General features: G+C 45.8%; 1 protein-coding gene across 3 annotated transcripts in view; it reads left to right on the top strand.

The window, feature by feature from the left end:
- The window catches only part of PRKCB (protein kinase C beta), a 375130-nt gene that overhangs the window by 281354 nt on the left and 70038 nt on the right, over positions 1-23738 (top strand). The gene's annotated exons all lie outside the window — the stretch shown is intronic.

Here is a 23738-nt window from a genome sequence, read left to right on the forward strand (position 1 = left end):
GTGATGTAGAAACTGAGACCTGAAGGTTGAGAATTAACCAGCCATACATTCAGAGACCTAGGAAAGATTGTTTGTGGCAGAGAGAACGGCAAGTGCAAAAGCCCTGAGATAGGGAAGGGCTGGGCACATTCTAGGCACTGTCAGAGGTGCTGGGCCAAAATGCCATGAGGTGAGGGAGGTTGTGGGATGTGAGGTTGCAGAGGTGGGAGGGGCCTGATCTTGCAGAGCCTTAAGAGCAGTAACGAGGAGTTTGGATTTGACTCACAATGCAGTGGGGAGCCACTGAGAATCTTAAGCAGAGAAGTGACATGATCAGATTCAGTTTTGGAAAAGATCACTCTTGCAGCTGAGAATGGAAGTGGCTCTTTTCAAACAGCCGCATGGTTGAAGGATGTCTCTGGGACTTGTAGAGCGATTCTGGATGCTTTTATAAATACCAGGAGATGCTGTTTTACTGAAGTTGAGATTGTGTTATAAGTATTCCTGTCTTGTTTAGTGTTGTTTTGAGTCCTTTAATCCCTGTGTGTGCCACCAACAGGTCTCACATCAATCTCATTCCATGAACTCAGGTGTGCAAAAAGTATCAAATTTCTTTCCCATCTCTATAGCATAAGTCAAAACTCTGGGAATTATCCTCTACTCCTCCTTGGCCCCCCTCTTACCCCAGGTCCGCATAATAGTGAGTCTAGATAGGTCCTCCTACAAAACATATCATGAATTTACTGAGTTCTCTCCATCTTCACTAATTCAGTCCTAATCTATACCATACATTACCACCTGGACCACTGCAGACGTTCCCAACTGGTTACCCTGCTTCCACTCTGGTGACCTGTAATTAATACACTTCCATGCAGCGGCCATAGTTATTTTTAAAAGCTTTACATTAGGTCAAATCACTCCCCTGCTTGAAATCCTCCAGTGGCTTCATAAACAGAATACATTCTGTCCTGTGTCCTGGGCTTACATCGCTCTTTAAAATCTGGTCCTTGTTCTCTGTTTGATGCCTTCTTTTTCTTTCCTTCTCCCCATCACCCACTGTGCTTGGGCCGCATGGAGGTTCTTTGAAACGTACAAAGCTCCTTCTTCTCTTAGCGCTTCTGTGATGCTGTTCCCTTCCTTTATTATTTGCAGAACTGGCTCTTTCTTGTCATTTCCCTCTCTACTTAGATGTCACCTCTTCTGAGAAGCCTTCCCTGACCACCGCTCAGAAGAGCCATGCATTCGTTCTCCATTATATTTAACTTTCCCAGCACCCACCACCAGCGGATACTTCTCTTGCTTGTCTATTCATTTGTCTCCTCATTCTAAGATCTGAGTTCCACAAGAGCCAGGAGCTGTGTCGTGTTCACCGCCCTACTTCCAGTGCTTGTGGGTTGAATTCATGCAGGACCTAGACTGAATGCATGAATTTTCTCGAAGGGCCACAAGGTCCGTCCTGCTACTGCAGTGAAATAAGAAATCTGAGATGGTGGCACAAAGGTGGAAGAGCCTTGGCAGGGAGTGGGACTAGAGAGTAGGAGCACAGAGTAAGATTGCTGAGCCGCCTGGAGGTTTGGGAGGCTAAAGAATCGGCCGTGGTGATAGCAGAGGTCCATGCCATTGTGTGCTTTTTGCCAGCAGTTCTGAGCGGCCTGAGGGTGGAGACGGAGTAGCGTCAATAGATGGTGGATTTGAGCTAAGTATGGGGATTAGCCCTAGAAGATCACGGTAATAAGGGAGTCAGGGTTTCAGGAGAGAGGGATATCCACTGCAGATCCAACAGAGGCTGTTCTAATAGGTACTCAGGAAAACTATACTGAATAAATGAGTAACAGTGGCATCTAGACCGGAGGAAGTCGTAGCAGGAAGAGGTTTATCACCTTGGTGTGGGAAAGAAGTCTAGAGGCCTAGGGATGAGAAACAAGTGGATGAGGCCACGAGATTTTTTTTTTTTTAAGGAGAAAGGGGTTAGATTCTAAAACCCTGGCTCTTGCTCTTTTGTGGATGTTCTGCTCTTTCTTTCTGGAAGCTTTTTAGTTTTTAAGATTTATTTACTCGACGGCACTGAGCCTTAGTTGTAGCTTGTGCTGTGCGTAGTCTCTCAGTCGTGTCCGACTCTGCAACCCTGTGGACTATAGCCTGCCAGGCTCCTCTGTCCATGGGGATTCCCCCAGCAGGAATACTGGAGTGGGTTGCCATGCCCTTCTCCAGGGGCATAAAAGGGTCCTTATTGTGGCATTCGAACATTTAGTTGCCATGTGCAGGATCTATGTCCCTGACCAGGGACTGAACCTGAGTCCCCTGCATTGGGAGCACGAAGTCTTAGCCACTGGACCACCAGGGAAGTCCCAAGGCCAAGAGATTTAAAATGCTAGCTCTTGGGGCATGTGGATTTCAAGGATGGGGTGGTTTCCATGATGACAAGGAAGAAGGTGGCCTACATGAAGAAGAGGTTCTAATAAGCTGAGGCTGTCAGGCAGTTTTAAAAATTAAATTACATTTTTAATAAGCAGTATATTCCCATGGTTCATAATGAAAAGGATATTAGAAGGATAAACACTGAGAAGTCTTGCTCCCACCCAAGTTCACATCCTTCTGTGCCCCCTCCCTGCTACTGCCCCTCCATATATAAGCTGTTTCGTTGATTTAATTTGCATCTTTCCAGTTTTCTCCCTGCTAATTTAACAAATATAAATATGCATGTTTATTCTTGTCCTTGTTGTCTCAAAAGTTAGCAGACTGCACACACAATTCTTCACCTTTTGGATCACTCAACAAATTGGAAAGGTTTTTCTTTGGCCGTGCTGCGTCTTCATTGCTGTGTGGGCTTTTCTCTAGGTGCGGCAAGGAGGGGCTACTCTCTGGGTGTGGTGGGCAGGCTTCTCATTGGGGTGGCTTCTCTTGTGGTGGAGCACTGGGCTCTAGGGCGCTTGGGCTTCAGTCATTGCTGCTCCCGGGCTCTAGAACCCAGGCTCAGTAGTTGTGGTGCTCGGGCTTGGTTGCTTCTCAGCATGTAGGATCTTCCCAGACCAGGGATCCAACCTGTGCCCAATTAGCAGGTGGATTCTTTACCGCTGAGCCACCAGGGAAACCCTGATTGGAAAGTTTTTGAGGAGTGGAAGTTCCAGAGGGTGTTGCAAAAAGGACTAGGTTTGAGGGGGGGTGTGTAGAGGAATTGGAGAGCAGGTCCTTGGGGAATAGTGAGGGAATTAGAATAAATCATGCGTTTCCATGGAAACGGTTATAATAATTGAGAGTTCTGTTCCAGTCTGGGATGTGGCATCAAATGAATCACAGAGGAAAACAACAGTATGTCATGAAAGCAACTAGAATAACAAAAACCTCTGCCATCCTTTAAAGCGTAGAGCAATCCTGGGCAACTCACGTTTTGCCAACCACGGTTTTAGACAAATGTGGTTTTATATTTGAATGTCTACTTTTTACCGTTTTGTTATCTTGTGGGCTATATACATTAAATCCCATACATGGAAGAACAAGGCAGCAGTAATGCTCCCCCTTCCAAAGATGAAAGACGTGGACCTTTGGGTAATCTGTTCACACGTCCCCTCCCCCAGGCCCACAGTGTCAGATGTGGCTCAGAAAAGCCTGCTGTTCAGCACGGCACTAATTTGTGGAGTGACTAGAGAGTGACACACGCGTTTTGCTAAGACCTGTGAAAATGAAGCAAGGGACAAAGCAAGTGTGAAGGCCGTTGAGTTCCAAATGAGTAAACTCTGTTGCAAAAACTTGAACAGGAGGCACAGTTTGGAGAGTTCGTTTGCTTTCCTGGCCATGAGAGAGTGTTTCCCAGGAGGGTCATCGTACGAGGGCAGGGCATCTCAGCATCTCTGGCTTTCTTGGAGACGGATGCCCTCTAGGACTCTTGTTACAGAGCATTTGCATGTATTATTTTGTTATATAATGTTTATTTTTATAGTTTGATCCTTCGCTCTATTTATTACGATTTCTTTTTTTATATATTTGTGTATCTGTTGGGCTGTGTCGAGTCTCAGCTGTGGCATGTAGCATCTTCATTGCGGCGCGCAGACTCTGTAGTTGAGGCACGTGGGCTCTGGAGTGCGAGGGCTCAGTGGTTGCGGTGCATGGGCTTTGTTGCTTCTCAGCACGTGGGATCTTAGTTCCCTGACCAGGGATCGAACCCTTGTCCCCTGCATTGCAAGATGTATTCTTAACTACTGGACAATCAGGAAAGGCCCTTTTATGATTTCTTGAACCTTCGATTTCTGCTTTGCCAACCTTTACACTTTTCAAGAATTTAACCTCTGTGGTTGTCAAGTGATTTCTGTGGTTAAAATTGTGCAGCAGATATGTAAATTGGACAGATGGGCACTGTCCAGACCAATTATACAAAGGAAGTTTATGAAGTAAGCAGAGAAAGTCCCTGATCAGGTATATATGTGTGTGGTCTTTGTGTGCTCAGTCCAACTCTGTGACCCCATGGACTGTAGCCCGCCAGGCTCCTCTGTCCATGGGAGTTTCCAGGCAAAAATACTGGAGTGGCATGCCATTTCCTCCTCCCAGGAATCTTCCCAACCCAGAATCAAACCTGCGTCTCCTGCAGTTCCTGCATTGCAGGCAGATTCTTTACCACTGAGCCACTTGGAAAGACCTGATAAGGTATATACACAGCACAAATGCAACTATTTACATTGTAAACTTGATTCCCCTAATTCTGAAGTACTAGAAGATAAACGGGTTTCCCAGGTGGTGCTAGTGGTAAAGAACCCACCTGCCAGTGCTGGAGACATAAGAGACACAGGTTCAATCCCTGGGTCAGGAAGATCCCCTGGAGGAAGGCATGGCAACCCCCTCCAGTATTCTTATCTGGAGAATCCTATGGACAGAGGAGCCTGGAGGGCTACAGTCCAGAGGATCGTGCAGAGTTGGACAAGATTGAAGCAGCTTAGCATGCACGCATGCACGCCTGCACCGTGATGAATATCCATTGAATATTTAATTAATGCTAATATCACTTGCCTTCTGACACTTCAGATGTGCTTGTGGTAATGATTTGTCTGATCCAGATCTTTTTAGAAAATTATGCGGGGAAGTTTGAGTGAGGGTTTTCTTATTATTTCCTTATACTTGTGGACTCTTGCTCATGGAGGGTACTGGCCAACTGGGGGACTTCGGGGTGTAGGGAGGGCAGGTACATGTCATGGTGGACATATAGGTAACATAAAAAAGCTCAAATCCAGCAGCACAAAAGATCTATCACAGGAAATGATCAGAAGTAGAAAAAATGAAAATAGCCCAAATGTTCATCAGTAGTATGAAAGTATACACATATAATGGTGTATCCATGATACTTTCAAAAGAATATGGTCTTTCTATCTTTCATATCTCTGTTTGTCATTGTGGACAGACATCCGTGACACAGTATCAAGTAAAAATAGAAGCAAACCACAGAACGCTATGATTAGTGGTGTAACATAAACTGTACACAGAATCATTTTATTTAGGTAATATACTCAGAGACCCTACTCTCACTGGACTTCCCCCCAACATTTTATCAGGAAAAAATGTTAAAAATATAGAAAAGTTGAAAGAATTATACAGTAAGCATCCGTAATACCCAGTACATAGATTCTACATTTAGCATTTGACTATATATGCTTTTATGCTTTTTAAATATTTATTTGTTTGGCTGCATCGGGTCTTAAGTTGCGTCTTGCAAGATCTTTCATTGCAGCTCTTGGGCTTGCTAGTTATGGCTCGGGGGCCTGGTTGCTCTGCTGCATGTGGGATCTTAGTTTCCTGACCAGGGATTGAACCTGCATCCCTTGCTTTGGAAGGCAAAGCACTTAACCGCTGGACCACCAGGGAAGTCCCTGACTGTATATATGCTCGATCACATGTCCATCCTTCTTTTTGTCTCTACATTAACCTATCTTTAATGCATTTCAAACCAAAATGCAGACATCAGTACACTTGACCCTGAATTCTTCAGCACGCACCTCATTTCACCAGAATTTAATATTTGTTTTTGATCATTTTAAGGTAAAATTTGCACACAACAAAATGCATGAAGTAGCATGTCATTCTGTGAATTTTGAAAAATGCATGCTTAAAAACCTAATGGGAATATAAACATTAATCAAAAACCTTCACACTAAACAGATGTAAAGTACAACTGTGATGTTTGCTGTATGCTGGGAGAGCCTGAGGGAGTGGGCTTGGCTCTGGCTGCAGTCAGGAAAGGCTTCTTGGAGAAAGAGGCTCTTGAGTTTTACCTAAAGGATGAGCTAAGTTAACTGTGCCAAGAGGGGAGGGAGTAAATGGAAAATCTCAGAATGTCTCTTCTGGGACTCTCCTGGTGGTTGAGTGGTTAAGACTCCATACTTCCAATGCAGGGTCCATGGTTTCAATCCCTGGTTGGGGAACTAAGATCTCATATGTGGCATGGCCAAAAATGAAAAAAAAAAAAAAAAGTCTCTTCTTCCTGACCCCACAGCAAGCCGGGCCTGGTTGATCTGTGTGGCAGCCAAACACATAAGCTAGGTAGGGTAGATTCAGTTGTCATAGCAAACAGACCCCCTAAATCTGTACTGATTCAGACACAATAGAAGTTCAGTGTTCATTCATGCAAAGTCCAAGACGGGTGTTTCTGGCCTTGCCCACGCTCTCCATCTGGTGATTAAGTGACCCAGGTTCCTTCCATCCTACATGGCTCCATCAGTCCCTACAGCCTTGTTTTTGTCTATACTCAGAGAGCAGAGGGGGAAAGAGTACAGAGGAGGCACAAGCTGCTTTTTAAAAGCCCTGATGTGGATGTGGTACCCGTCACTTCTGCCTACACGCTGTTGCAGAGAATTCAGTCACGTGCCTCAGAGCAAGGGATGCTGGGAGAGCAGTTTTGGTGGGAGGATAGTGGCCTCAGCCATAATCCCTACTTTTCAGCTCTGGTTGGAATTTTTCTCGGTGACAAGAAAGACCTTCTGACTTTAACCTTTAGAACTCCTCACTTTTCATGCCCCACAAACAAAAACCATTAAGCCTCTCTTGATGACATTTCCTTGTGTTCAAATCATGGAACATGCCAGGTGTGAGTGCTGCTTTTCCTGAAGCATAGCATAAGCCAGGAATAAATCAAGTAGGAAGAAGTCAGCAGCTTATGAAATTAAAAGGAAAAGTGGAAAGTCTTTGGAAAAGCAGGTATTACTTTTATCTCTTCAAAAAGCTCCATTCAAGTCTTTTGCTTTAAATGCATCGAAGATGATCAAAAATAAAAAGCCAAGAGGTGAGAGACAAAACCATTCAGCTTCTTCTGGTGTTTGACTTTCCTCGAGTAATGACCAAGAGGCTGATAATACTAAGTGTCTGAATGTCACTGAGGCAGCTGTTGGGGGTTAACCCAGTGGCCCCCGGAGACTCAGTATTTGTGTACCACTCTCCAGGGTGCTGACGCCATCTCCCATAGCTCAAGATTCAGACTGTATAACAGGGTTGAGTATAGCCTTGACCAAGTTTCCCAGCTATTAGCTATTCATGCACCTGTAATTTTTTGAAACATGTATGTACTTCCTTTATATTATCTTAAATATTTTTTCTTTAAATGATTTAGTTGACTTCCTTCTCTTCTTCTTAGCATTGCCCTAAGTGATAATGTGTCTGAAATCACAGGCTTGATCTAGCAGTTACATATTCGTTTTAATATATCTCAGGAGAACGTATTAAAAGAAAAGTAATTTTGTCCTTGTATTGCTGATGGTACAAATACCACATTTTACAAAAAGAAAACTGTCTTAAAGGTCTTTCACTCACATGACAATTTGGTACTTCAACTACCATTATATTCCTAAGAACATGAAGACTTCTGTTGCATTTTCGTTTATCTCCAGAAGGTACAGAAAGTCTCTGATCTTTCCTCTCCCCTATATCCTCTCCTTTAGATAAGGAGCATGCTCACCGTTTCCTGAGTCCTTCAAGATGTTTTCTGTGATCTTGACTTTCTCTTTCTTGTCCTTTACTCACTGACTATATCGGAGAATCAAACTGCTCTTTTGAGATTTGCTGCCTCCACTTCCTTCCCACTCACCTCTGCCTTGTCCTTTTGCCCTGTGACATCTACCCTCAGCAACCTCTGTTTCACCCATTATCAGTGATCTCATAGCTCCTAACTCTCCAGATCTGAGCGTGAAGCATGGTGGCTGCTTATGAAAGCAGCAGGCAGACATGAGGGAAAGGAACTGGGGCTAAGGTTGGAACCAATACCTGGAAGAAGTCATCATTTTTATAATAACTGCCTGCTGATGGCATAATTAAGGATTTATTCATTCAACAAGTATTAATTGATCATTCACTATGTGTCAGGCAGCCTTATAGGTGATGCTGAAAGCTCTGTTTCTCCATACATCAGTGCCGAATCAAATCTTGGAGACAGAGTTTTGGGTGGAGAAGGCAATGGCACCCAACTCAAGTACTCTTGCCTGGAAAATCCCATGGATGGAGGAGCCTGGTGGGCTGCAGTCCATGGGGTTGCTAAGAGACACACTGAGCGACTTCACTTTCACTTTTCACTTTTACGCATTGGAGAAGGAAATGGCAACCCACTCCAGTGTTCTTGCCTGGAGAATCCCAGGGACGGGGGAGCCTGGTGGGCTGCCATCTATGGGGTCGCACAGAGTTGGGCAAGACTGAAGCGACTTAGCAGAAAAGAATAGGTTTATTGCTTTTCCAGGCAAAGGGGGACACAGCAGGCTAATGCCGTCTGAACCACATGCCCCACTTGGGGAAGATAGTGACAAGTTTTACAGTAATTGTTCACAGAGGCCGTGATCAAGCTTGTGGATATTCTTCTAATGGGTTGGTGGTGAGATAAGTAGGAGTCAACATCACCGACCTTCAGTCCAGCTGGTCTGGGGTCTGCATGCTTGTGGGCAGCATACCATCATTAATTATTAACTTCTCCCACCTGGACGGGGTTTCAGTATCTGCAAAATAGCTCAAAGATATTGTTGTGTGTATCCCTTGATGCGGAAACAGGACCTTGCCCCAAGGCTGCTCTCCACTGTTTCTCCCTGGTCTCGCATCCCCTCCCCTCCCTAATTAACAACTGCTTGAGTCTGCCCATTGGAACTCAGGGAAGGTCATGTAGGTCAAATGAAGGTTGTTTCCTATAATCAAAGAAGTGGGGGACACAGAAAGACCTTGTGCCCACAAGCCCCACAGGGCCCTGCACAGTACCATAAGTGCAGAGAAAATGACTGTGAACAAAACAGGCAAAATTATCTGCCCTTGTGGAACATATATTCTCATGGTGGTGGTAGTGAAGAGGCTGATGCTATCGCCTAACATTCTGAGTCCTCACTCAATGCCAGGCTTGTTGTAAGGGCTTTGTATGTACTGGCTTATGCTTCTGCTTTAATATAGTTGCTAATATCCCCATTTTACAGTTGAGGAAATGAGATGCAGGCAGTTGAAATAAATGTCAGAGAGCTAGTCAGTGGCATTTAACAGACCGGGTTTGGTTTGAATACGTGTGATCAGAGGCTCTTAACTGCTTGATACTTTTAACACCTGTATTTCTAGTTTCAACAGCGGTAGTCTCAGTTCAATTCAGTTCAGTTGCTCAGTCATGTCTGACTCTTTGCATGAACTGCAGCATGCCAGGCCTCCCTGTCCATCACCAACTCCTGGAGTTCACTCAAACTCAGGTCCATCGAGTCGGTGATGCCATCCAGCCATCTCATCCTCTGTTGTCCCCTTCTCCTCCTGCCCTCAATCCCTCCCAGCATCAGGGTCCTTGATGAGTCAATTCTTCGCATGAGGTGGCCAAAGTACTGGAGTTTCAGCTTTAGCATCATTCCTTCCAAAGAACACACAGGACTGATCTCCTTTAGAATGGACTGGTTGGATCTCCTTGCGGTCCAAGGGACTCTCAAGAGTCTTCTCCAACACCACAGTTCAAAAGCATCAATTCTTCGGCGCTCAGCTTTCTTCACAGTCAAACTCTCACATCCATACATGACCACTGGAAAAACCATAGCTTTGACTAGACAGAGCTTTGTTGGCAAAGTAATATCTCTGCTTTTGAATATGCTATCTACGTTGGTCATAACTTTCCTTCCAAGGAGTAAGAGTCTTTTAATTTCATGACTGCAGTCACCATCTGCAGTGATTTTGGAGCCCAAAAACATAAAGTCTGACACTGTTTCCACTGTTTCCCCATCTATTTCCCATGAAGTGATGGGACCGGATGCCATGATCTTCGTTTTCTGAATGTTGAGCTTTAAGCCAACTTTTTCACTCTCCTCTTTCACTTTCATCAAGAGGCTTTTGAGTTCCTCTTCACTTTCTGCCATAAGGGTGGTGTCATCTGCATATCTGAGGTTCTTGATATTTCTCCTGGCAATCTTGATTCCAGCTTGTGCCTCTTCCAGCCCAGCGTTTCTCATGATGTACTCTACATAGAAGTTAAATAAGCATGGTTGTCTCACCATGTCACAAATGTATTCTAGAAGGTTAACTGTTAACCCCTCTTATTTTCTCATCCTCCACCCCCTTCTCTTTCCCTCCAAGTGTAAGCAGAGTTTGCATGCCTTGTTTTCAGACTGAGCCTCTGCCATTAGACAGACGGCATGCCCATCATGCTGGAAGGCTCCTGGTGTTCTGTTCTCCTTCCTCGCTCCGTGTTTGTCGATCACCATCTATGTGCCAACGCTCATCAGCAGGGATTCCTAGGAGGGCTCCTGAGAATTCACTTCTCTCTTCTAGTGTCTGCACCTCTCACCTCCTCTGCAGGGTTTGCTCGTGAGATCCTCCGAGTCTGGGAGGCATCTCCAGTGTGTGCAGTAACTTTTCAGCTGGTTTCTTTTCAACCGTCAACTTTCATTTCTTCTAACCCTCACCAGCTCTGTCAGCCATCCCCACCCTATACAGTTCCACTCACCCATCTCCATTGCCTCCATTGAGCTCATACTAATTGCCAGGGACCATGCTATTTTTAAAAATGATTTTATTTGTTAATTTTTGACTGTGCTGGATCTTCATTGTGGGGTTTTCTCTAGTTGTGGCGAGGACGGTCTGCTCTAGTTGCTTGCACAGGCTTCTTACTGTGGTAGCCTCTTGTTGCAGAGCATGGGCTCTAGACCACCGGATCAATAGTTGTGGTGCATGGGCTTAGTTGCTTCAAGACATTGGGATCCTCTGGGACCGGGGATCGAACCTGCGTCTCCTGCATCGGCAGGCAGATTCTTTACCACTGAGCCACCAGGGAAGCCCCCAAGCTATGGGTTTACATGGATCACATGTATTAATTCTCACCACAGCCCTGCTAGGTAGTTACTGATATTAACCCTATTAGACCTATTTGAAAACTGTAAGTCAGAGAGGCTGAGCGACCTCCGCGAGACCACACAGCTAGGAAGAGGCAAGACCAGGGCTTGAAATCAGGTTTTATGATTCCAGTTGCCTCTTTCCTTCTCTAACAGCACTCTTCTCTACTTTGGGGTCCACTCATCTCCACCACACTGTTAGTCTTTTTTGAAACCATTTAAAATGAAGACTTTATGGGCTTCTCCTTACATCTTGAAAAAAAAAAGTGTAAAACTCTATTTTACAACTGATTCAAGGACAAATATATTAAAATTGCATGTTAAAGCATCTTCTTCAGCTTAAAAGTTAATTTTTTTTCCTTGTGATTTGGAAAGAAGTGAAAAATACTTTCATGAGCCCCTGAAAAGATCGTGGTCCCCAGTGTGCTTGAAGTTGGCCCTGGCTGCTGACACCAGTGCCCCAACAGTGCAACCTTCAAGCTCTCTCCCCAAAAGTTGCCGGGGTACTTAACTAGCATGTGCTTTGAGTTTGGGCAAGAGAGAGAAAAATGCAGAGCTCCACCCCCATACTCTAGTGTCTTCTCCTGGATCCCAGTAAAGCATTGAGTTACCCCAGGAAGAAATTGCCTGAAGAGATGAAAAGGCAGTTTAGTTTCTACCGGTAACAAAGGCCTTTTCTGAAGTCTCAGAGCTCCCGTTGTGGGAGTCTATCCTAATTTTAATCTCATTAGTGGTATGGATTCACACGCACACATATACATCCATACATTAGAAGTGGTTATATAATCCTACAGACAAAAGCTCTTCCCTTTACTTCAACCTGCTCTGCTATCTTCTTGCACCATATGGTGAGTCTTTTTATCATATGGTTCACAGATAGCTCAAAGTCTTTGCTACCTGTTCCTTTAATCCTTTTCCAGAGAACCTTTTGACATTTGCTGTCTGATCTTGGATTCCTGCCTTCTCTTTGGTTCTATCCCAATTATGGCTCCTTCCTCCCAGCCCCCAGTCTTTCATATGCAATTCTTATTGCTGAGTATTTTTGCCAACTCATCTTCCCAAGTCACTTTCTGAATTCGTCCAGGTCTCTCATCAATGAAGTGACTTGCTGCTTTTCCGTAGCCCCGATTTTCACCCCTTGTGTGTGGAGCTCAGTCGCTCAGTCATGTCCGACTCTGCGACCCCATGGACTGTAGCCTGCCAGGCTCCTCTTTGAAGGGATTTCCCAGGCAAGAATATTGGAGTGGGTTGCCATTTCCTCCTCCAGGGAATCTTCCTGACCCGGGTATTGAACCCACATCTCCTGCATCTCCTGCATTGGCAGGCAGATTCTTTACCACTGAGCCACCATGTAAGCCCCAGTTCACCCCTCAGGAGATAGTACATTACAGAACAAGAAAGTATAAGAGTCTATTTTCCCAATAAAATGAATTATATCAAAGAAAGTGAAACATTTGGAATTTCAAGTTTTCTTGTCAAGCCAGAGTGAGGAAAGGGGAGATTTATTGGGCAGACACAGCCTGTTTTCCCCAACTTCCAAAGGCAGGAAGTGCAGCTGGGATGAGAAGCTTCCAGGAACCCAGCCATCATTGTCTTCATCCTGGGGAACCCCCGTCTGTCACCCCAGCTTCTTGCTGATGTCTCTTGTTCTGACTGTGCCTCAGCAACACCTCCCTCAGCCTTCCAGCACTTCTCCGTTCTCAATCGAATCCCCAAGTCTAGAACAGCCTAGAATTTAAAGCCCTAGGAAAAAGACTGATGGGCCAGTATGGCTCAGGGATCATGAGATCCAGTTAGCTTTGGCCGGGAGGACAGGTCACTTTTCCAACCATCTGTCAGGAAGGACAACAGGAATGGACTGTCTGAAAAGCAGCTGTGGTCTGGGAAGCTCCTCAAAGAGAAGGAAGAAAATGCTGGGCTGCATGGCACATGGGCCTGTGTTCCCTTCCGATCTGTAGATTCTTCAAAACATTGCCTGGCTCTTTGGGGAAAATAATAAAAAGTTAAATCTAGTTCTCTTACTGAAGGGTCAGATAGAGCCTATTAACATGGGATATCTGTTTCAGGCGATAATTCATGGCCTCTGGTCCAATTAATGTGCTGTTATAGTTCACCCTCTGCGCATCCATCTCAACCGCATCTTTACTTGCTATTTCAGAAATTCTTGTCCTGTTAAGATGAATCCCTGTTTACTAAGCATAACCCATAATCTTTTCTACAACAAACATGATTGCAGAGGCCTATAGATTATAATCCAATGCCCATGGTAAATATTTGGAATGTACAAGTATGGATGGTTAATATAACTAAGCATGCCATAGTTTGTTCAATCCTTACCCGTCCCTTGGTTCCATTTCATATTATGTATTGTGGTGCTAGTGGTAAAGAACCCACCTGCCAGTGCAAGAGACAGTTCAGTCCCTGGATCGGGAAGATGCCCTGGAGAAGGGCATGGCAACCCGCTCCAGTATTCTTGCCTGGAGAATCCCATGGACAGAGGAGTTTGGTGGGCTACAGTCCATAGGGTCACAAAGAGTCAGACATGACTGAAGCAACTTAGCATATATGCGTGCGTTGACCTCATTGAACATTGCTGCAGAGATTGATAATATAGTCTGAGCACTGAGAACCTAAGTGTTTTATATGCACTGCTCATTTAATCTTAACAATGATCTTAGGAGGTGGGTGCTGTCATTATTTCCATTTTGCAGATGAGGGAGTGGAGGCTCAGGGTTGAGCACAGAGACTCCAGATTCATGCGGCTGTGGATGCACGTTCAAACCCGAGTCTGCCTCTTGAAGGTATAGCCGCTATGCCACACAGCCTCCAGGGCACTCAACATACTCCACTCCCCTCAGAGAAAGCCCATTCTCTCTCAGTCTGTGACACCAACCACAAAGGGAGGCTTGTGTACACAGAGCGCTTCAGATTATAGAGAAATGGGATTCCTTTGTCCGCCTAATTGTTGAAATGAATGATGAACCCTTAAGGGTTTCACTATGTTTTCTTTTGATGAAAGGCATCAATTGTTGGTTTGTCTTCCCTGAGACTGTTTAAAAAGCAGTTGAATTAAATCTGCTTTTATTTTAACCATCTAGCTTTGTCAAATACAATGTATGATTCAAAGAAAAGTAACTAAGCCAACCTACAGGTTACCAACATTGATTTGAGCTCAAGAGAACACGTCAATAACTCGAATTGATACCTATCAATTCCACTGTATCAGTTCTCTGATATGAATAATTAGAAGTAATACAGCCAGAGTTTTGAAATATAATAGTTGTTTTGAATTTCTTATTACAACCCAATCAGACATTTCTTATGGAATCCAATGAACCATCTTCATTTAAAACACAAGGGCTCAGCGTTTCAGGTTTAAATCTTCATATTCCTTCTCCTCTTCCCAGCAGTGACTGTGAGTCATTCCTTCCATGGGTGTAGTGACATTTGCCCAACAATAGCAGGTCCACAGGAGCCAGAGATGACTCGGCCAAAAGTACCTCCATTCTAAACTTTGTTTCACTCTTCCACTGGCTTTCTCTGCTAGTGGGGAAAAAGTTGACACTTGATTAAATCTAGTGGGTGACATGGCATCATTTTAAAAGGCTTAAATCTTAATCCCACCTGTCATCCTGACCTCTGATCTGAAAACTCAATTTATCTGTCACTCAGCTCCATGCTTCCCCCATTATAAACATCTCCCACTTGAGTGGTACATTCATTATAATCAATAAACCCACATGGTCACGTCCTTATCACCTGAAGTCCACAGTTTACATTAGGGTTCATTCTTGGTGGTGTACGTTCTACATATTTAGACAGATGTATATCGACGTGCACCAACCGTTATAGTATCTTACAAAGTAGTTGCACTGCCCTAAAAATCCTCTATGCTCCGCCTGTTCATCCCTCCCACCCCCTTACCCCCTAGCAACCACTGATCTTTTTACTGTCTCCATGGTTTTGCCTTTTCCAGAATGTCATATAGTTGGAATCATACAGTATGTAACCATATAAAGAGATTTTATTTTAAATAAGGAAAACCTTACATAATAAATCATGAAATAACCCAGTTGATCTGCATGCTGAGTATCACTGCTCTTATTTTTGTCTTGCCAACTTGAACACTGTACCCACAAAGTGATGCAGTGCTACCCAGATCCACTCTATTAACTCCCAATTAGCATCCTTTCCCACTATACCACTTCTCAATTTTTCCTGAAGTACTTCTTCAATTTGCAAGTCTACCCAAGTTGCTCCTCCAAAAGGAGCTATTAGAAGCCAGAAACCATTTCTAGATGGCTAACTTCCAGTTTGCTGCTAGAAGCAAATGTATTTAATTCCCTTAAACCACATGATTTTGTATTCTATTTAGTGAGTCCACCATCAAATACAAAATTTGAACACACATATGTGTGGATATATTATGCTTAGAAAATATGACCCAAAGTTTAAACAATAACAGTACACTTTGAAGAATTAAATTAGGGCCTCCAAGATAACCTAGAATATGTTAGAACATCCTCGTGTCTGGTGAAAGTTGACATTTGGGAGAACCTCACAAGGTAATAAAGAATTCATCAACCATGATGGGCATGGTGAATTGAGTTCTGGTTCTAGACGTTAAGCTCTTAAGATGCCATGTGGCTTCCTAGGTGGCTCGCCAGTAAAGAATCCACCTGCCAATGCAGGAGACACAGGAGGTGTAGGTTCGATCACTGGGTTGGGAAGATCCCCTGGAGGAGGAAGTGGCAACCCATTCTAGTATTCTTGCCTGGGGAATCCCATGGACAGAGGAGCCTGGCGGGCTACAGTCCACAGGGTTGCAAAGAGTCAGGCACGACTAAGCGTGCACACTTTCTCTCTTAAGATGCTGTGTATCATTGAATCACTCTCGCGACCCTATGACTTGGTGGACTGTGGTTTACATGTACCCCCACATCCACCTCCAGGGTCTCCTGATTGGAATGGCTCTGTCCCTCATTCCATGCCTCTGGTTATCAGAGGTTGGGGGGTGCCTAAGCCAGCTCTTCAAACCCAGCCCAGTCTGAAGGAGGGCTTTGCCAGAGAAGATGAGTCTAGAGGGGCCTGGAGTTCAGGGTGTATCATCACTTCCCCGTTCAGAATGTTAGAAGATGACAGATGGTCTGCTGATTCTGCGGGGAAGTCCCGTCTGGCCTGAACATGCCGCTCCCTGCGGGAGAGTCCTCTTAGCCTCTCCAGGAGGGCTCGTGCCAGCCCCACCTCTAAACACAGACAGTACGACCTTGCCTTTCACTCTGGGCTGCGCATAAGGATCTCCTGGGAAATAGATTTTGCAGAAATTTTGGTCTATGGCTCTGGTTCACTCTCTGCCATCTGGAGAATGTGGGAAGGAACTGCTGTCCCCACTGAAGGAGCCGGAGCATCCCTCTTATTCTCTGTATTTATTCCTTCGCTTTAACAACATTGCCTGGGACTTCCCTGGTGGTCCAGCGGCTAAGGCTCCAGGGGGAACTAGATCCCACGCGCTACAGCTAAGAGTTCACATGCCGCAACTAAGACCTGTGTTTAGTGGCTCAGTCGTGACCAACTCTTTGCCACCATGTGGATGGATTGTAGTCTGCCAGGCTCCCCTGTTGATGGGATTTCCCAAGAAAATACACTGGAGTGTGTTGCCATTCCCTTCTCCAGGGGATCTTTCCAGCCCAGGGATCGAGCCCCTGTCTCCTGCATGGGTACGCCAATTCTTTATTGTCTGAGGCATAAACAAAATGGCTTGATATATGCCAGGCTCTGAACGTCACTTGTATTATGTCACTTGCTCTCACAACAGCCCTAGGAAGGAGGACTGTCACTGTGCCCCTTATATATATATGAGGGAACCAAGAGTCAGGGAGGTTGACTAACTTGCCCGAGATCACACAGCAAGCACATGATAGAGTGATGCTTTGAATCCAGAACTGAACTTGTACCTACTGTGATTTTACAGCTCTAATTAGATATAAACTTTGAGCTTATCAGTTTTGTCAAGGTCACAGTCTCATTCTTACATCAAAGAGCTTGTCAGGATACCTGCTGTGTTGTAAAGAGAAGAGGATGTGGACACTCACCTTCATCTTGTAACCCGGCTGCACCCAAGTCTCTCTCAAAATCCTCCCCCCAAGTGGGCGAAAGCCCCCAAGGAGAACAGTGGCCAATGTTTGCCCAGTGCTCCAACCCCTGATGACAGTACCATCCTGATGGCCTCTCCTCATCCTCCCCCACGGCAGGCCAGGCCTAGCACAGGAAGGCCCCCACTATTTAGAAGATTCCTACTTAATTGGTCTGGAGTGTGGTCCAAGCATCAGCTTGTAAAAGCTCCGCAGGGAGTTCCAGTGTGCAGCCTGGAGAAACAGGAGCTCAGTACAAGCAGGCTTGCGAGGCAAAGCCAAGCAAAGGGGAGGGGAGGGTGGGGGAAACTGGATTTGCCTGAAGACAGAACTGAGCTGGTCTAAAGTACTCTAGGTCTTCAGAGGGAAAAGGTGTAGCCAAAGTAGGAGACATTCCCAGAGGGCAAGGGGACCCTCAAAGAGATGGAACCCTAAAATAGAGGAGGGTTCATGCTTGCCAGAGATCAGCGCCCCACTACGTCCCGCAGACTCACACCCAGCCTTGTCCACAAGCCAGCTCTGTAGTGTGGTGGGTGTGGGAGAGGCGGGCAGAGGGGCTCGGGGTCCCCCTGGAGGCCTGCCTGCTACATACCTGGCTTTGACTTGCTTCTGCATCCCTCTCCCGTGCACCCTCAGCTCCCTGCACCTTACAGACCCTCTCCTCCCGAATTACTGTTTGGGGACTCTGTGAGCCCCAGATGTGTCTCTCTAGTTTAAGATGCACCGTCTGAGTTCATCCAGTTACCATCTTTTCCTGGCCCCTGTATATTAGTCAAACTTGTGGGCTCTGACAGTGCTCGATGGGATGGTCTCCCTTCGACCTCCTCTGACCCTGTCGCAGGGATGTTGCTAAGAACATCCTCCATGGCAGCACTGCATGTTCACAATCCACACGAGACATTTCTTCTAGACCTGAGTTCCAGGGAAAGCTTATTTCTCTCTGCAACCAATGATTTTCTTTATAGGAAATATAAACTTTTGTCATCGTTTCACGTAATTCTGGTTGCTTTGGTCTTTAGGAAGCTAATAGTACAATACATACAAACACACATACTATATTTATAAAATACACACATACACATATATATACATGCATACCCATCCACACACACGCACACACACACATGTTGGGGGTTGGGCAAAAAGTTTATTCGGGTTTTTCTGTACCATTCTTAAATACATACTATGTACTATATAATCATTTTTAACCAGGTTTACCAAGGTGTAATTTACATAACATAAAATCCACTTGTTTAATATTACATAATCTTGAATGCTGCCTCAAATATATTGTGAATTATAAGTCGGATGTAATCATAGATAAATTAAATGATGCTGAGAGCTAAATCACTAAAGATTTTTGGTGACCTAGACCTAGGGTTTCTTTTTAATTCCTTTCTCCTCATTCATGGGCTTCCCAGGTGTTCTAGTGGTAAAGAAGCCACCTGCCAGTGCAGGAAACATACAAGACTTGGGTTCAATCCCAAGTTGGGATTGGTTGGGAAGATCCCCTGGAGGAGGGCATGGCAACGCACTCCAGCGTTCTTGAGAATGCCATGGACAGAGAAGCGTGGCTGGCTATAGTCTGTGGGGTCATAAAGAGTTGGGCACGACTGAAACAACTTAGAAGGCACACCTCTCACTCAGATCTTTTCATTTATTTATTCACGAAATATTTATTGAGTGTTTAGATGTGGGTGATGTGACAGTGAAGCAGTCAAACCAAACAGCTGCTCTCCTGGAGCTTACCTTCTAGGGAGGGAGAAAAGAAACAAATGGAGGGGAACAGGATGCCAGATGTGGTGAGTGCTGGGAAGAGGAAGGGAGTGGGGAGTGGCAGAGGGGCTGCCACTTGATGGAAGGTGGTCAGGGAGGACCTCTTCGAGGAGGTCACACTGAACGAGGTAAGAAAGCACGCTGTTGAGCATCTCCGGGGAAGAGTCCCACAGGCAGGACAGAGTGTCTGTGGAGGTTGGGAGCAGGTAGAGTGGAAACAGAATTATGCAGGAGGCAATTGCAAGAGACCAGGGTGCGAATCATGGTGGCTTAGATCAGGAAGGAGGTTGGGGGTGGACGTTTTTTGAAGGTGTAGTTGATAAAACTTGAGGCACTGGATGAGAGATGCAAGAGAGAGCAATTGAGGGAGGCTCAGTTCGGCTTTGGACTTTCAGCAGGTGTCTGTTGAAGTTGGGGGAGTGGGGAGTGGGGCCTTGGTCCCCAACTGTCATTGCCCTCTCCTGTCAATAAGCACACAGACACACAGTTCCCTCGGGGCCAGTCTCCTTAGCCGGTTAAGAGCTGTGTTCAGGGCTCACAAGCCGTCTCCTCGGTCATTCTCTGAAAAGATGAAGCTGATGATAACCAGCGAGCCTAGTGGGCTGAATTGTCTCCACCCAGTATATATATTCAAGCTGATCCTGTGAATTCCACCTAGACTGGTGGTGGTGATTTAGTCACTAAGTCGTGGCCTACTGTTGCGACCCCATGGACTGTAGCCTGCCAGGCTCCTCTGTCCATGAGATTTTCCAGGCAAGAATATTGGAGTGGATTGCCATTTCCTTCTGCAGGGTATCTTCCCGACCCAGGAATTGAACCCAGGTCTCCTGTATTGCAGGCAGATTCTTTACCGACTGAGCTATGAGGGAAGCCCAACCTGGGCAGAGGGTCTTTGCAGATGTCAAGTTCAGATGAGCTCAGGGTGGCCTTAATCCAATGACATATCTCCTTATAAGAAAAGGCCATGTAGACAGAGACACAGGGAAGAACAGCATGTGAAGATGGAGGAAGAGACTCGGGTGATGTGTCCACTGGCGGAGGATAGCTGGCAACTGCAGAAGCCGGGGGAGACCTCTGGAACTGATCATCCCTCAAAACCTTAAGGAGGCACCAACCCTACCTCAATTTCTGGTCTCCTGAAGTGTGCAAGAATAGACTTGTGGTTCTTGTTATTGTAACTAGTACCAGTTCCTAAGTACTCTTCATTTCCCCAGAACGGTGCTGAATTCATATGTACCGTTTTCGTTCTTGATCCCCTCAAGTTTCCTTAGCACCACCCAAAGCTGAGCATTGGTAGTTTCCCTGTTTTCTAGATGAGGCAATTAAGGTTCAGAAAAGGTAAGTGACTTTCCCGAGGCCACACAGCTAGTATGTGGTGGAACTTGGATATTTACCAGGTCTCCTATTTCTAAAGTCCGTGACCTAACCATAATGCCATCTTGTCCCGTCCCCCAAGAACCAAGGTTCCAGGCACATTTTCCTGTTTGGATTTCCCAGTAAAGTTCATCTCCACCGACTTTCCAGTTAGGAATCCCTGGGCTACTCTCCACTTTATCTGCTGTCATTGGAGCTGCTGCTGTTTATCACATCTCTCCCAAAAGATTCTCAGGGAACAGATGTGGCTGGGAATTTGATAAGAACATCACTTCAGCACAGCCTTTCAGTCTGTTTGGAATCCTCACCCAGGAGATGGAGGGACAGCTGAACAAACAGCCCACGCCCTCGATGTTGGTATTAACTGAAGTGGAAGCTCCAGAAACTGCAGACAATAAAAAACCATGTCTACAGAAAGGAACATTTTAGAGCATGGCATTGCCATTGCTGGTGCTCGGGCTGTTTTTCTGCCATTTCTTTCTCTTGTTCCAACCCTACTTGAGGGCACAGGAGGAGGCAGGTAAGATCTTCTCAGCCACTTACTCCTTAGAAGCAGGGCCATGTCTATCCTGTTTGTAGGTGCATTACCAGTGCCTAGCATCATGGCTGGCACAGAATTCCCAGGAGGGCTCAGGGACTGGATGAATGAACTGGAATCATGGCTGCAGCACTAACTCAGACTAAGCTCATCTGGACAAGTCGATGACTGGTTTGTTCCTGGTTGTATAAGAAATGGAGAAATGACCTACTGTTCTGTCTTTGGCCATGAGTTAGGACATAGGGGCCAAAGCCTCAACAAGAGAGGTGGGTAGGGAAAGCAGAACAGGGCCAGGATCTGGAGTCAGATTTGAAACACTCCAGCAATAATATGCAGATGGTGCAGCCTCATGACTCAACCCTTGATTCATAGGGCTCAGAGAATCAGATGGTTAAGAGCATGGACTTTGGAGACAGATAACCTCCAAGGGTCACTTCCTAGTGGAGTGACTTTAGACCACTCACCTCACTTCTCTAAGCCCTGGCTTCCTCCTCTGTGAGTAGCAGTAGCAGTACCTGCACTGCATCTGTGTGGAATTACATGAGATGATGCACCATGTAAATAAGAAGTAGGGGTAGTTATCATTATTAGCCCCAAACTAGCCACCTTCCCTTATATGCTGGTCCCCCCAACATTGCCTGCTTTCTTCCTGGCACATATACGGGCCCATTCCCTTTGAATGTCCCCTGTTCTCTGTCCAGCCGCCCCTTCCCCGCCGCCACCTTGTTGCCAGTGCTGACGATTATTTGCTACATCTCAGAGAGCTGGGAGTTAGAATCTGGAATTTGAATTCTAGAACTTGAGCACTCACTTCCTATCAAGGTTTATGGATCCAGGTTGGTTTCATTTGAAGGGAACACAGTTTGCTTCCCTTTGCCCGGAATATGCCTTCCCCCATCTCCATCTTGCTAGTCCTGGCAGTTCTTCAGGTCTCAGCCTAACCATCACTTCCCCAGGGCATCTTTTGCTGGCCCACCACATCAGGTTAAGTCCTCCGTGTGAACACTCACAATGGGCGCCGTGCACTTCTCTTTCAGGAGTTTAATCATAATTGAATGGGAATCATTTGTGCTGGTGTGTAAGCTTCCTGAAGGCATTGTCATTCTGCATCCTCAGCGCCCAGAATATCCCAGACACTTAATTCGTGTTTACTGAACAAATGAATGAATTGGCCAGTCTTCTAGGTCCGGGATGAAACTAGAAAAGGTGACTCATTTGGAAGGCAGGATGAATTCTGTTTCCATTGCCCATCTCAACCGAAGCCTTAAACATTTTTGGATTGAAAAGAGTGTGCATAATTAAACACAGGACATAAATAAAGCCAGGTAACAGGGGCCACAGCTGACAAGAACGGGTTGCTTTAGGGCACATGTGAACTTAGATGAATCTATTCTAGTTGCCTCCTGTTGTACCACAGGTTGTCCCCAAACTCAGAGGTCTAAAACAACAACTGTAGCCCGCCAGGCTTCTCTGTCCATGCAATTCTCCAGGCAAGAATACTGGAGTGGGTAGCCATTCCCTTCTCCAGGGAATCTTCCCAACCCAGGGATCAAACCTAGGTCTTCCACATTGCAGGCAGATTTTTTACCATCTGAGCCACCAGAGAAGCCCAAAGACCCCCAAACAACGCCACTCATATGTTATTACCTCTCACGGTTTCTGAGAGTCAGAAGATTGGGAACACCCCCTGGGTGGTTGTGGTTTGGGGTCTGTCCTGCAGTGGCTGGAGCAGGGACGGCTGGGGCTGGAGTTCCCAGTGCTGTCTGGACAGCAAGTTCTTTGTGTCTTCTCCAGGCCTCTCCTGTCCACATGGCCTCATTCTGTAGCCTTGCTGGCACGGTGGCCTCAGGGCTCCAAAGGCAGGTGTCCCAAGAGAAACTGACAGAAGCTGCTGCCTCCAGAGTCACGCAGTGTTCCATTCACTGGAGCAGTCACAGAGGCTGCCTGCATTCAAGGGGACAGGGCACACACAGACTCTGCCCTTTGAGAAACAGCAAATGTCTGTAGACATGTTTTGAAACCGCCACAGAATATCACTTCCTTCGTGGTGTGGGGGAAGCTCTCAGGAAGCTCTCAAAAAGCCCTCCAAGGATAGGATTCCTATTGAAAGGAAAGCTTGATTATGTTAATATTAACTTGTCTTGCAGTTCCCTTGACTGCAGAAAAAGTGTTGGGAAACTCAAGAGTTTTACCTCTGGAACGTCCTCGCTCTTACATTAAATGAGTCGATTTGATAATACTTCACAGACTTGCCCACGTTCACGGGACAGGGCACAGACTCTGCCCTTTGAAAAAGAGCACATATCTTGGACCTTCAGCGGCTTCTCTGGTGGCTCAGATGGTCAAGACTCTGCCCACAGTGGGAGACCTGGGTTTGATCCCTGGGTCCAGAAGATTCTCTGGAGAAGGGAATGGCAAACCACTGTGGTGTTCTTGCCTGGAGAATTCCAGGGACAGAGGAGCCTAGAGAGCTGTAGTCCATCGGGTCACAAAGAGTCAGATATGACTGAGCAACTAACACACACACACACACACACACACGCATGGTTCCTCAGAGCAACACATTTAGTAGTTAGAATCAAGGGGAGGTGCTTGTTAAAATGCTCACTCCCGGGCCACAATCAGAGCTTCTAGACCAGAGGT

This window comes from Bos javanicus, chromosome 25, assembly GCF_032452875.1.
Source record: "Bos javanicus breed banteng chromosome 25, ARS-OSU_banteng_1.0, whole genome shotgun sequence".
NCBI classification, from domain to species: domain Eukaryota; kingdom Metazoa; phylum Chordata; class Mammalia; order Artiodactyla; family Bovidae; genus Bos; species Bos javanicus.